At 35.7% G+C, this 15,819-nt stretch overlaps 1 long non-coding RNA gene across 1 annotated transcript in view; it reads right to left on the bottom strand.

Moving 5' to 3' along the window:
* LOC104866907 overlaps nucleotides 1–15,819 on the bottom strand; it is a 50,282-nt gene that overhangs the window by 10,024 nt on the left and 24,439 nt on the right. The window contains exon 3 of the long non-coding RNA XR_781602.1: nucleotides 7,384–7,448. This is a non-coding gene — a long non-coding RNA (uncharacterized LOC104866907). The remainder of the gene's footprint in view (nucleotides 1–7,383; nucleotides 7,449–15,819) is intronic.

Raw genomic sequence — 15,819 nt, 5'->3', positions numbered from 1 at the left:
CAAAAAAAAAAAAAAAAAAAAAAGCAATTTGTACCAATAAACAGCTACTTAGCAGAACTTTAACCCTTATTCTAGACCAACACTGCTAGCTGACTGCCAAAATGATATCACAAGATGACATTTTCCAACTTTTGCAGTTAGATGCAACTGCATGATGCTTACCAATGAGCTATGAGTAGGAATGATAGGAACCCTTTCCAGCTCTGACCCATAAAAATGTGTGACCATACAGAAACCTACGATGGTACTTGTTCTTGTCTCTTCCAGTAGCCTGATGCCAATTCAAGAAAAGCCACAAGAGAGAAGGGAATTGCATCACTGAAACACTATCAGAGGAAAGCTACCTGTGTAATTTCACATGAGTGTGAGCAAGCACTAAATGTCCACTGTGTTAAGCAACTGAGATGTGGGAGGATGTCAGTTAGTTACAGTGCTAAGAAACAACTGGCACTGGTTCCTTTATCAGATTGATGTCCACACAATATTAAAGCAGAAAAGCAAATGTTGATGCTGCCACTGTTGTCCAGGAGAATCAGTACCTGGGCACCCTCACTGGATCCCACTTGGAACTGGCTTTTCACCAAGGGAACACTTCCCCACCAGAGCATCTCCTCAGCTCTGACCCACGCGTGACCATTTTGAGCATCTGTTATATGTATACTGTGCTACTTGATCTTTCATATAGCATCTCATCACTAAAACCACAAAACCCCACAAGACAGGTATCATTCCCCTCCCTTATGTGAGGGGAGACAAGAACGCAAAGTTACCACTGATAGTAGGCAGAATTTAAATTCAAACTCACTCTTCTCAATTCAAACTCATCAGTGACAGTGCAGTTTAGCTCACCTCAGCTCAGCTTAGCTCTGCATTGACCTATGCACATCCTATGTTTGCTCCCATTTCAGAATTTTTCTTGGAGTGACTGTTTATAGGAAGGGCAATATGGGAAATTCTCCTCTACAGAAGCCAAGCCTTTTCACTGAGAGCAGAGTGGGTGGAGGATGTGTAACTAGCCTCCACATTTAATATTTGGAACACATTTTTCCATGGAAAAAATATTATGCAGAAAAGTCCCATGTTTCAAATGTATGCAAAAGCACTTTACAAACCATCAAGAAGTATATAATATGCCTATAAGGAATTACTATTCTCCAGTACATTAGCATTATAATTCCAACACATTGTGGATTAAATAGCCTTTTGTGAAGTAGTTTGAGAATTTAACCACTGTTACATTGTCTCAAAGGAAAAATACACTCCAATAGCTAAACAACTGACTTGCAACAGAGTTTTGGAACTCAGTCCATTCATAAACTACAAACTGCATGGATTAACATGAAGAGAATACACCGTCACCATCTTCACCAAGTATTATTTATTAAGGAGAGTGCATCAGGTGAAGACTTCAGAGTAAATAAAAAAAGGAAAGTGTTAATCTAATTTTTAAATGGCTAAAATTCCACATCTCTCTTTGTGAATGAACTCAAGCTATTCTAAAACTTTCTTCTCATTTCTCTTTTCACTTCCTTTCCCATTTTCACTTATCTTTTACTCTTTTCTTTTATATATTTCTCTCACCCTTCCTCTTTTTATGCATATTTACTCAATATTTTTTCTTGAGTTAAATACACTTTTTAGAGGTTGACTATACTCCCAGACTCCAGCCACTCTAGTGTGAAACTTCATTACTTCTCTCTACACTTACCACTGCTCTACACTTGTCTTTACCAGTTTTTCAGCCTATGTGTCTCCCTGCTGTCATCCAGTGAAAATACTGCTGCCAGATCAGTGATCCTCCAGGACAATATATTGTGCCACTGATACATTTTTTGCTCATAGAATTTGGAAATTCTTCACATTGCATTTGGAGGCCCTACAAAGCCTGGATCTGTGGCACATCCCTATGTAAAACTCTCTCGTATCTTCCTAGGTCAAACTGATCTGCATGTTACTCCCCAAACATGTTTCTTTCCTTATAATTTACTATTCTGTCTTCCTCTACAGGGCCCCTCAAATCACTAGTATGCACCTCTATGCATCCTTCAACACACCCCTCAAAGCCCACTTCCTTTCAGAGTGTTCATTTATCTCCTCAGCTATAGATCCTTTACTGCTTCTTTGGTGGAAGAACCAATGTCTATTGAACACCATTTATATATTTATAATATATATATATATATATTTATATATTAGATATAGTGCTAGGCACTTTTTATATAGAATTCTATAAAGTATTCACAAGGTGATTATAAATTTCCCCACTCTTCAGACATGAAAACCAAGAGAAAAAAGATGTGCTTTAAGTCAAAAAATGGCACAATTTAAACTAATAGATACCTGGACTGCAAAGCCCATGTTTATCTCCTTCCACCAAGCCTACTGGCTCCTTTATTATTTCTCTTACAGCAAGGACTTGAAATATGAGATATGTACTCATCACTGTCTCCATAATATTAAAGATAATTTAGGTCAGAAAATTGGTTTCAAACATATTGCGTCCTGGAGTACCTACAGTAGAAATTTAATGTAACGTTAATGTGAAAGTGCCCCAGGACATGACACGGAGGGGATTAAATAAAAAAAACCCCGTCTTGTTGCCATGTGCAATTACCTCATCAGGAAACAACCGTGGAATCACATGTCCACAGACACATTAATACGAAAAATCAAGTATGGGATTTTTACCAATATAATTCCGTAAAGAGATTCGGAACTTAACAGAAACTAGAATAATTGGCTCTTGTTGTTTGCATCTGGCAAATTTTGAGAAGAATGGGATATTGAATATCAGCAGATCCTGAAAATACTTTATTTGTTTAGATATTCGAAGTGAGCCATTTGCCAAGTCTGAATACCCAAGTACAAGACTGAGACAAAAACAAATGTTTCTTCTCAGCCAGTAATAGCTTCTAATACCAGCTGGAATCCTACACCAGTTAAAAAAGAAACAACTATGCCTTTTCCTTTCCTTCTAAAATCTCAGAGCTTGTAAATCTGGGATCAGTTGTGTATGGAGAAGAGAGTTCCAAAAATGGAGATTCTCCATAAAACTCAAACCCCTGGCAACTGAGACTTCAGATCATAGAGACAATCAGAGTTCATGTTTATTCTGATCTCAGTGGCCCAGGAACAGATTTAAAATTGCTATTAGCTCTGAAAGACCCTCATTGTGATTCAATTTAAGGTTCAGTTGAACCCTGTAAATTACTATGATATTTTTACTGATACCATGAAAATGTACCCTTGATTCTCTATTGTCAGAAAAGCATGTTGTTGAAACACTTAAAATGCCTTGGCACACTTTAAAAGTGCTTTTTACAATGGAGACATGAAATTAATGGTGCATTTCAGTCAACACATCCAGCACAACCCACTTTCTTTTCCCTTACTCAAAGCCACTGAATAAAACAAAGTAGGTCCAAATGAATCCTCCGAACATGACTCTAATGGTAATAACATCTGGGTAGTAAGGGATGGAAATCAGAATTACAATCTCTCCCCCATATTGTAATGTACACATGAGCAGCATTAAGCTAATTTTTTATCATCAGATTTTACTTTTCAGTGAAGTTTTAATTACCAACTCTTACCATTTCATTCTACAAGGGAGTTTGGTAGATTACCTCCCATTTCTAGCTCCCCAAATCTTTCTCTTGGAAAGTTATTGCTCCTTTCTCTGCCTCTCCTTTCCATGCCCCCATTCAGAGAGCTTCAGATCCAACAGGAATCCTCACCACTCCACCAGCAGCAGTTTTTCTAAACCCTGTATTATCCTAACCGCACAACAGTTTCCAGCCATCACGCACATAATCTTAGTTGAACATTAGCCTAGAAACCCCCCCACACTGTTATCTTATCCACAACATGTGCAAATATTACCTCATTCATCCTTGTGCTGGTTCCAGAGATTAACCCCAAAACTGTCATGATAAATGTACAATTTAAAAAATAGTTTCCTCAAACTTTATTTTGTCTGTCTTATTTTAAACTTCATCCCTTGTTATGACATGGCTACTAGAACTTGTCATCTTTTATACTTTGTCATTTCCAAACATTAGAGCCAAATATGATGTCATATGTTGTGGTAGCACAGTGCTTATCTCAAGGAAAAAGCTTACCCAGGGCTTTTAATAATGTTTTTATTTGTTATAATAACACAGAGAGTACAAGTTGGAAAATATATTTTTAAGGGAAACCAATGGTTCAGATTTTATCCTTTAACTATGCATAAGATTCTTTAAATATTTCAAAAGAAAGACAAATTTTATTCCTCAGACAAATTAGATATTGATTAGCAGAGCTTTTATTCATCAGTCTTCAATACTGACAAAATCTATTAGTCGAGCCACAATTTTTTTCATTTTGATATAAGAATTGTGTATTATAGAAAGTGTTTCAGAACACTGAAAGATTTTGTTCCTGTCCAAATAATTAAATATTTAATCATTTTGAGGGAAAATAAAATGGCACTAAGATTCTCCCATTTATAATTATCACCAGTTGCATGATACTTAAATGCATGAATGGAAGATTGTGCCATGGAAAATGTAATGGATTTGAAAATAGATGACCAGAGCATGGATCTAGTTAAAATGATATTGGGCAAATCTCTTACTTTTCTTCACTTATTGGAGATAATCAGTTCTAACTCAAAGTGCATGGGGACCATCGAACAAAGAATTTATATGAAAATACTTACAATTCCTAAAGAACTATCCCAATATATACTATCCTCTCTGCCAATTTGTAATCCCCACTTAAATGTTAAAGTTACTACAGTTGGTGCTAGACTCCATGTGTACATTGTGAACCCTTCTCCCCCATCATTGACTGCACTGCACAGTAATTACATCTGTGTAAGTTCCCCTACCACTGGTCTGCAAGCTTCTTCGATTCAATTCATCTTTATATCTCAAGATGCTGGGGCAGTCCCGGTATATAAAGGTTTTGAATGATGTACCTGCTAAAGGAATACTGACTTCAGACCCCCAATTTTTTATTAATTCATTTCCCATTTTCCTTTTTATAATAAAAGTCCAAGGCTCTTGTCTTTGCCGTATTACTAAACTGTCTATACAAAATAATCTTAATTTTTTGTTGTCTCTTACTTTCCTCTACTTTTGTCTTTCCATGCAGTTTCTCCTGAGTCACAATGAGAAAATCAGAGTAGTATAACTGAAGTGAACACAAGAAATTTATCTCGTCTTAGAAATTAATCTTTAAAATTCATAAAATTTTGAATGGCAATCTATAACTGAATTTATTTAATAAAAATAATATTCTCCTAAGTATTTGGGAAATATTGGTGTTCTGTGAAAATAGGCTAAATTTGTTCTGTTCTTTCAAAGACCTAATAATTTTCAATAATTGGCTGAACAAAGGCATAGAAACAACTATTAAAAGTTTTAATGATATGTTAAATGTGAGGAAATTTGACTTCACAAATAAAGCCAATTTAGCTGCATAATGTGAGCAAATCATTACTATCAAATAAGTGAACTAAAAAGTCCAGAGAATATTGCCATTATGTGTGGATACTGAAAGACATGATATACAGTATATTAGGGTAAGCTGGTTTTTATATTTAAATCACCTAGTGAAGTGTTTGTTTAAAATAGGGTCTGATTTATCCATCACTAGGCCTCATAACAGTATTTTTTTAAAAATCCCAATGTCTTCCTATTATGCAGCTAGTGTTGAGATTTTCTGAAGCATTCTAAAGATTGAGAATACAGGAGGAGGCATAACTGGAAAAGTTGTGAATGAAGAAAAAATTATATTCTATCAGAATTCAGATGCCTAACTCCAAAAGATGGAATAGCTTTCAGACACAGACTTTACTGCATCCTAATCTATCTTAATCGCCGTCATTAATATATAGCCAAGAGATGATGTTTCTGTTAAAGTGAGGTACTGATCTTCAATGGAGGCAAAGGAAAGAGAATCGCTATGGATCACTGTTAACAGAACAATGATAGCACTGTTCAGCAGAGCAGCTCCTTCCTACAAACACGCCCTCTAGCGTAGGAGCCATCATCCTTGGGTAAGGCAGTGTGAAACACATGAGTCTTAGATTTTAAAATGACCTCTGGTTAAATTCTGGCTCTATCACTTGTTAGTTGTATGATCTTATATAACTACCTTAACAACTCATTAAACTCTCTCTGACCTTCATAGCTTCATCTGTAAAATAGTTTTATCATGTATTAGCATAAACCCATGTAAATTAGCACAATGCCTGGCATGTAGTAAGAGCTCAATACTGAAAGACATTATAATTATTATTAGATACTATAGCTGTTGATGACACAGTCATTGGAATTATTACTTTTTTTTTCATACTCACCAAGAAACTGTCTAGTTATAATTTTGCTTCCCATAAAGATGGAAAAGAATGTAATTATTAGTGACCAGAAGTGGCTGTTCTATAAGATAGTTTAGTCTCATTACAAATTAACAATTTGGACTCACTGCTCTTATATATCAGCTGTGTGAATGAGATTAATGATTTTTTGAATAGGATTAGTGATTTTTCTGTAATAAAATTACTATACTTATTTTAACACTGAATGTTTTTCCCTAGTGTTGGAAACTAGCTCCTGGGATGCAGAAATCCTACCAGAGATTTCTTTCAATCCAATACCTATGCCAGGCAGTGATCCTTCTCTTCCTTATTGCCTACTTCTCCAAACTGCAATACAGGAGCTTAAAATTTTGTTCCATTGTTTTTGCTTTTAAAAAATTAGGTGATCACAATAAATAGAGAGCAAATTAAGATTTCGGAGGACTAAGTAAATATGAAAGTATAAACTGCAAAGCACTGTTAGGTGTTATTTATCCAAAACATTGAATTATTGATTGTCTACTACATGTCAGGGAGTGTAGTAGGCATTAAGCAATACAGAAAACTGAGCCTTCACTGTGATGATGGGAAGAAACAAATAATAAAAATAAATAGAATCTTGTAATAGGATCCAAGTACTGTGAAGAAAAACAAATTACATTAAGGAGGAGTTAGAGTGTGGAGGGGGAAGACCAAGTGATATGCTCTGATTATCTGACCTAAAACAAGTGAAATAAGGAGCCAAGCAGATAGATAGAGAAGCAAAAGAAACATGTGCAAAGTATTTGGGGAAGGCATTGGGGCAGGATTTAACATTCTGATAAACTACTTGTCTGTTTAGGAAATGAAAAAAAAACCTGCATCATTATGAGCATTTTATGATAGTGGGACCCTGTAGAAGAGTCAAAAAAAAGTCTGAGAAAGTGATAAAGGAACTCGAGGCTGGGAATGTGACTGATAACCCCATGTACTGCATCTTCAGAAGCTACCATAGTTGGAGAAGAGATGGCACACAGAGTGAAACAAAAATGTCTTACTTTAATCTCTTCTCCTTTTCTCACAATCAATGTATATCAGTCCCGGAGACCATTGGATGCTCATCCTAGGGAGATAAAAATTGGAGTATCAGGAGAATAGTGCAAGCAGGAGGAAAAGATGGGCACAAAAGGAAGAAATGCCAAATGCCACAAAGAGAAAAAGAGAACTCTTGGCTAATGGGATTCAGGTGGATCTTCATTTACACATGCACAAATTACAGACTATCTGAATTATATTTGAGGGGTTTGGGTATGATTTTTTTTTCAGGAAGGCAGAATTTTTACACTGTTTAATTCTATTTGGTGTATTTTCATCTGTATCCTTATGAGCACAATCAGTATTTTTTGCCTCAAGTAGATAATACCTTATAGAATTTATTTGTTTTTTGTTGTTTTTTTCAGGAAATGTATCAACCCATTTTCCACTGCTATACTATAATATTTGAGAACAATGACTTACAAAGGAGAGAGGTTTATTTAGCTCACAGTTTGAGAGGCTAAAAGTTCAAACAGTATGGCATGGCATTGGCTCTGGTGAAGGCCTCATGATAAATGGTGTCATGGTGGGAACACATGCAAGAGAGCAGATGGTGAGACAGGAAGCCAATGACTGAGGAAGGGTCTGTGTTGCTCTTTTATAACAACCTTCTCTCAAGAACTAACCAGAGTCCCATAAAAACTACATTAATCTCTTCTGAAGACAGGACCTCAATGAACTAATTACTTCCCACTAGGCCCCACCTTTTAGAGTCTCACCACTTCTTACCATCACACTAGGAAACAAACTTCTAACATATAAACCCTTGGGAAATAAACTATACCCAAGCCACAGCAGTAACTTTTTATTAATGATGTGTGAAGCATTTAAAATAATTTTCCTCAGAAAATATCATTGCTATGCTTCATTTCTGCCTAACAGGTAAAAGATTGTATGCATTCTCATGTTATTCATTATTGTCAAAACTTTGTGATGTTAAACGTTGCATATCAAAAAGATTTCAACAACTTCTCCTTGATATAAGATACCCTCTGCATGCAGAATAGCATTATTGATGAAGTAAACTTTTTTTGAAAAGGGAAGCTTGTACATACATTTATTTTATTACCATATTGTTTTCTATCTAGTAGGTAGAAATAATTCTGGCTGAGAAGATAAGATTAATGAAACTTCTATGTATGTCTCAGTCATCTCTTCTTCAGGAGTCACAGACTCTGAAGAATAGTTCGGTTCTCGCACAATTAACAAATACAAGTTTGCATTCAGGTTTTCTTGCTTTTAATTTAAATTTATTTATTTATAACACTGTATGAGCAAAGGTTTAAAAATGTTAATACTAACAGTAAGGCTTTAATATGGTCAAAATTTTTAGAGAATTTTTTACAAGCTGACACTGATAATTTTACTTCTAACAATTCTCAAAAACCAGACACAGAGTTGTATGCAATAATTCATATCATAGTTTCATTTATAATAGCAGAAATTTGGAAATAACTATGATCAGCTAAGAAAATGATTGGCTAAATGATGGTATATTTATATATAGGAATATAAAAAATAACATGAAAAAAGTATGCACAATTAAAACAGGATGAAAACATAGGAAATAGGCCTAAAACTAAGGGCTTTCTCTAGGGGATTTCAAAGAGATTCATGCAATCATAAAAATCTAGGTTTAGAGAATCAGGAAGATAGACATCACCCAAAATGGTATGGGGACAGTGGACATAAGATGATTCATGAAATCTTTCAATGGACCTCACAGATCTTTCCATGAACCCCAATGTGTTTAATGAAATCACAGCATCTAGATTCACAAAGAATTGGAAAGACAGATGTCAACCAAAACGGTCAAGTAGGAAGAGCCAAGAATCTGTTCTTCCACTGAAGTAAGCAGTAAGCATGCAAAAATGGTCAGAATCAACTATTTTATAACTTCGGAATCTAATTTTAAAAACTTATATCAAGGGGAAGATTTAATGAAGAAGCTGTTAAATTTTGGCAAGAAATTTTATGGCATTTTTACTTACTCATTTATTCTTTCACATTCTGCAACTTGGTAATAACAGTTATGGTGGCTCATATTCCTGTAGCAAAGCTTACTGGTTGCCAGAGGCAGTGATATGGATATTATCAATTAATCATGTTTGTACACTTTGATCTTACAGCCTGGAGAAATTGGCTTTCCCCAAGGCTTGCCTTTGTTTACAATACTTTGAATTCTCTTGGAGATAGAGCCCTCTTAGGCAAGCTTTTGTCAAAAACATTTAAAGGAATAATACTGCTGACAGCCTCTTAGGCAAAGGAACCATAGAAGCAAGCTGCAGACAGATCAAATGCCTAGGAATGAGGAGGCCAAATAGAAAAATACATGAGGTAGTAGGGACTGTGATGGATTCCTGGGTACATCAGAGAATCCAGAGAACCTATGCCTGGCCAGCTCTGAATAAGTCCTCAGAAAGACCAAGGATCATTCACTGCTTGCATTCCTGGAAGATTTTGGGGCTCCACATAAAAAGGAGGCTAAGTGTTAACACACAGTCCTGAGTGATTTGCTCAGCACTGAAATGCTCCAACTCAAAAGCAATCTGCAAAGATTGCAAATTCTACAAAATTTATTTTGTTTTATTTTTAGTTCCAGGCATTTAAGGAAATACCTCTCAAGTCACCTGTTAACTGGCAAGATAACAGACAGGAGATTAGTATGACCACATAAGAAAAGCAAGTTTGCAAAGAAGACTTGTAAAATACTTTGGAAATTTTACTAAACAAATGGGTGCCTGCAGTCCATAGCAAACAACAGCAAATCCTGGGAAGTAGAGAGAAGAGAGTCTTATTTCTAGAGTTAGAAGAATCCAGTAGTTTGTTTATGTGTTGCAGACCCAAGGTCAAGTACTTCTGCCTTAAGAAATTTCAGTTGTCCATGGCAGGTTCATAACTCTCTGACACTACAGAACAGATGCATATCACCTAACTTATGAGCATTTGCTAGATTCCAATTGTAGATAAAGTTACATTAATCTATACCTGTAAGAGAGGAAAGGCTGGGCACTCCATAACAGATACTTCTTCCTAAGAAAAACAATCAGGGACAACAAACCCTATGGTGCTCATGAATTTGGAAAGTAATGCTAACTTGTGGGATCCATTTTGGCAAAATGTAAATTGCTTCACAAAACAATATGAATATCAGGTGTATCTTATTGTATTTAATAATTGTAAACCCCCAAGTTGATAGAAAGTTTCAGAATATAAAAATATTATATCTATGTAAGTGATAGATACATTTATTTCTAAAGACTAGAACATCAAGGGTTTGGAATGTGTGTTTTCTCTTTTACCTACTTCCAAAAGAACAGCAGGCTGTTTTTTTCACTGGCCCTTACTTGTTGCTTCTAATATATAGCTAAATCTGAAGGGATATAGCTAGAACTAGAGAAAAGAATATTTCTGACATTATAGAGTTTTACTTCCCTGCAAAGGATTCTGTTCTCATACACTTTTGTGACCTTATGGAAATAAGAACCATGAAAATATTTTCTGGCTTGAGGGTTAATCTATAGTTCACTTTCTCCAATGTGATCCACCAAAGACCAGATGGGATTCTAAAATGAACTAGGTTCTAACTACAAAGCACCCATGTAGCCTGAGGCAGGAGAAGGCATTACAAATATGTGTGCTATGTGGAAGTCCCAGTGGGATTCCATTAAAGAGCCTGTCCTGAAGAGCATGTCTACTCTGGGAAGCAAACCATTCTGAGATTCTCAATTCACTCTGAGCACTGACCTTGCAGCATGGGCAAGGAGGACAATTTGAACCATCTGTACAGGATATAGTTCAAGGAAGGTGCAATGCTCTTGCCACATGGCTTTACGGTCATAGCCTCAGACTCTTCCCAGCTCCAAGCTTGTAGGATATGCTCTCTAAAGGTGGTGACTTAGCCTTCTGCCTATTGAAATGGATAAACAGGAGCTTTGGAATCATTTAGTCCTGGCTTGAAATCTGGCTCTACTATTTCCCAGCTGCTTGACTTTAAGCAGGTTACTGAACCTCTAAGCTCCAGTCTACTCATTTGTAAAAAGGGGATAATTATGGCTAGCATTGTAGGATATTGCAAGTACTGAGTGAAAAAGCAGTACAAGGCTGCAATGCACTACAAAGGTTAAGAGTTCAACATCAGATTTCTCATCTATAAAATGAGAATAAAAAAGGGCTTTCATAATCCTATGAAGATTCAGTAAGTGAATATATATATATAAAGGGATTCAGCCACTTTGATACAAATTAAATGTTCAATAAATGTTCATATTATTGGATAATGTACATATTTGCAAAAATTGAGTGATAAAGTAGGAGCTCAAAAATAGTAATATTATTATTTTTATTTTATTCCTGAACACAAACTCTTTTTATATTGTTATACAAATAAATTAAGAATGCTAAGCATTCTTAAAACCATTTCTTTTCAAATGCCCTAAAGCTTCTCATACCACTTCTAGATTGCCTCTACCAAATGCAGTACATGTCAGTTCTCCATATAAAGCATAAGCTAAAGGAAAGAATACCCCTCTGCAATCAAAGATGTATAGTAGAAAATTTTGGCAATGACTACCAAAACATGTGCTGGTACTTCTTGAAATCTCAACAAGAAAAGAAGTTTTTAGTCACCAATGAAAGATTTGTATAGTATTAGACTCAAAATAGCAATTTTCATCCTGCAGCCAGCATAAAGAGGAAAAAGCCCAATTGTACATACTACCATGAAAATGATTCCAGGTGCAATGAGCTCTCAAGATTTATATTACTCAACTCTTAATTTATTTCCTTTAATCCACCTGATTTTTCCCAGCTTCTCAATTACCAGCCACATGTTTTACAATAAAGACTGTGGTAGCACCAAACTTTCAAATTAGACATTGTGAGTAGTGTATTTCCTCAGAGTCCAACAGACAAAAAAAAAAAAGTAATGTTTTTAACAATCATTTCTCATAGAGGAAAAAATAAGCACCTAATGTCAAATCTTGGTCTTCTGCCTGAGACTTTCCAGTATTCACAGTTACTAGAAAGCAGAGTTTTCCAGTTCTGGTGTTAAGTTCACTCTCTGTATTTCAAAACACAGCAAGGAGCTGCACTGGAATTCCAAAGCTGCCATCTCAGAGGTGTGATACAAAAAAGAAGCACAGAGTAGAGGCAGCTAGTTAAAACAAAAGCCATTGCAATTTCCTACAGGTACATTCTTTGAAAAAATGATACTAGCGTCGGTTGGATGACACGGTATCATATTGTCTATTATACAAAGAAAAAAAATGATATGAATACATACAAATAAGCTTAAAGAAAAGAATGTAAATCTCAGTGAACAAAAGCTCAGACTTGGTGACTAAAAATTAATCTTTTTACAGGGAGAAATAACCTTCAGAAGTTCTGTTTACTAGCTTCCTTACTTATGCTTCTTCACATGCAAAAATGACTTCTTAAAACTAATTAAGGAAACATAACTATGCATACAGAATAATCCTTATTATGGTAGTTTAAATTATATCTATAGAAAATAAACTGTGAAAGCTCCACAAATTGACTCTATTAATGCTTTCTTTTAAGATGTCTGAGTAAGACTTTATTAGACTGGAAAGGTAATTTGTGAAAATTTTATATAAAAACAATTATACAACTTTTCCTTTTAATATTATATACTAATTTATAACTTCCTCCTTTAAAATTTTAAGTAGTATTTATTCTACACCGTCTGTTAGCACTGAAAACTGCAGAAGAAGCCATTTTGTTTCCTTCTCTGTGATGTTTCAGAGGCTTTGGATATTTCAGCAGCAGTTACTTTTCATTGTGCAATCTGTGATGATTTATGTTTTAAAACAGAACATCCATCTTAGCAATTTTTCACACCGTGTGTATGTGGTGTCTGCATCCACATCAGACAGAGCAAAAATGCCTTATGAGCAGAGGTTAAAAGATCAATAAATCATTTCATGAGCAACATACATTAAAACTTTCTATCCTTCATGTATATTATTGCCTTGATGTTGTCTTTATCTTTGCTACAGCTTAGCTTCTATTTCTCTTCCTTTCTCTTTAATATGAGTGCCAGCATTTTGATGTCATATGTTTTGCCTTATTCGGCCATTTGGAGTACAGGTGTGCCACTGTGTTTGTGATGGAGTGTTGCTATTCCAGAGTGCCGCATCCAAAACACAACCCCACACGTGTAATCCACATCTGAGGATGAGTCAACCATTGCGTTTGCTCTGGTGCTTAAGAGAACTCCTTACCAGCTCTATAGAATGTAGAATTAGTAACATACACAATAGTTAAATAACAAAGGTGAACTTTAAAAGACCTCAGGTTTCCTCCAGGAATTTTTAAGGAAAAATTTTTCTGTGTGCATCCTACTCGAGTTACAACCAATGTTGTCAGATTGCAAAGGTCTTTCCTTAGCAAACCACTTTAGAAACTGCCTTAGTTTCCTTAGAAACCACCCTATATGTGCTTCATAACCACTTTCAAAATGGAAAAGGTACAACACAGTTAACTGATTTTAGAAGCCAGAACAAAAAGTTTGAGGGAATTTTTTTTTTTTTTTTTGGACCAGGGATCGAACTCAGGACCTTGCGTTTGCGAGGCAGGTGGTAGAACCACTGAGACAAATCCCCAGCCCTTGAGGTAATTTTTTGCAATAAAAGTTCTGGTCAAGATTGTACTGAGCCAGACAAACATACAACAAAATCATATTTCTTTGAAAGTGTTTCAGTTTCTTAACACATTAGGGAAGTGACCACTTTCAGAAAACTTGCAACAACAAAGAGAACAGCCTGGTTTGGGAGCTTAATCTGGGTATTATCTTCAAGGCATATTTTGAAAGAGTGCTCTGTTGGAAACTTGTCTTTGCCAGTGCTTATTTCTTAAACTGGTGCAGTTAAAAGGTGATTAGTAAAACAAAGACAAAAAAAGATGCTGAAAGAATGGGAATCAATGGAAGGACAGGTGTCATATTCTTTGTACTCTCCTTCAGCACTTGTACAACCCTTTCCATGGTGGCAAGTTTGGCACTATGTGGGTGGCTGCCTGACTTCAAATGCTCAGCTGCTCTGGCTCTCAGGGCACTGACAGACTGTCTCCTCCACTTCAAAACTCTCCAACGATGAGTCTCTGGCCCTTTAAACAAAAAAACCTGAGCACCAGATGGGGATTTAAAAAGTGCTATCTAACGATACAAGGACTTTATGAAGCACATTCATATGTCCCTCTGTTGCATAGCTTAGTTCATTCTATTGCTTCAGTTGTGAAAAACCACCTTCCAGTCTGTAGCCTTTAATAAAAGAATAGCCTCAAACTAATAGAAGTCTAGAGCAGAGGAAGGTATAAACCATTTACAAACTATCTAGCCCAAATTTCTTAGAAGATGGAAAAGTTAACATGTGCAAAAGTGCTTCATAAATTGAAAAATTCTCCCTAGAAGTAATATATTTTAATTTGAAAATAAGGAAACTTATGACTAGAAAGTTATGATTTTTCTATTATACCTTGGATTATAGCTACAAAATCAACTTTAACACTTTTATAGTTATAATTGTGCAGTTAAAACAGTGTTTAGAATAAGTTAACGAGTTCCATGATTTCATTCATATATATATACATATATATATGTATATTTGTATTGTGTATTTGTATACTTGTATATTGTATATTTGTGTATGCATAATATATATATATATACATATATATATATATATATAATATATATTTGGAATCCAGGACCTAATGTAAATAGTTGATCTTACCAGCAATACAAAAAGATTCTTTAAATAGTTTGTCAACAACAGAAACATTTCTGTGTATAGGAGTTTCTGCAGTCAATATTATACTTTTCACAAGACAGACACATTTTGTAGTGGTGTTTTCCTCATGTAAAAATGAGAGTACAGTATAAAATTTGTAATATTTTAATACCAGAAGTCTCTCAAAACTTTTGTCTACAAGTATCTATAATCAGAGAGCAAAAATGTATAGTGGAACCATCCAATTTCCATGTTCAAATTCAAAAATCCCTAGATTAACAGAGCCACAGTGGCACTGAGAAGCTAGTGCCAGGTCCCCTTCCCACATGGCACACAGGCACCGGACAAAGACAACTGCTAAACCAGGTTGGTCTTAGACCAGGTGCTTCATGCTGCCATGGCCTTTGGGCCTATTACTGATACTCCTGGCTTTGTATAAGTAGAAGTGAAACAATCATTCATTAACTCTGGATGCCCCACAGCACCCTCAGCGGACCTGGGATGGTACATAGAAACAGGGAATAGCTCAAACAGTCCTGGCTAACAAGTGGAATCTGGTAGTTACAGGACTTGCTGGTGAGTGGGCTGAGCCCACCATACTCCCTCACCCTTCCTCCTACATACCCGGAATGTCTCCCACCCTCCCTA

This window comes from Fukomys damarensis, unplaced genomic scaffold, assembly GCF_012274545.1.
Source record: "Fukomys damarensis isolate Sample0158 unplaced genomic scaffold, DMR_v1.0_HiC HiC_scaffold_14, whole genome shotgun sequence".
NCBI classification, from domain to species: domain Eukaryota; kingdom Metazoa; phylum Chordata; class Mammalia; order Rodentia; family Bathyergidae; genus Fukomys; species Fukomys damarensis.
Note: the sequence above shows the minus strand (reverse complement) of the source record. Positions and strands in the feature narration are given on the sequence as shown.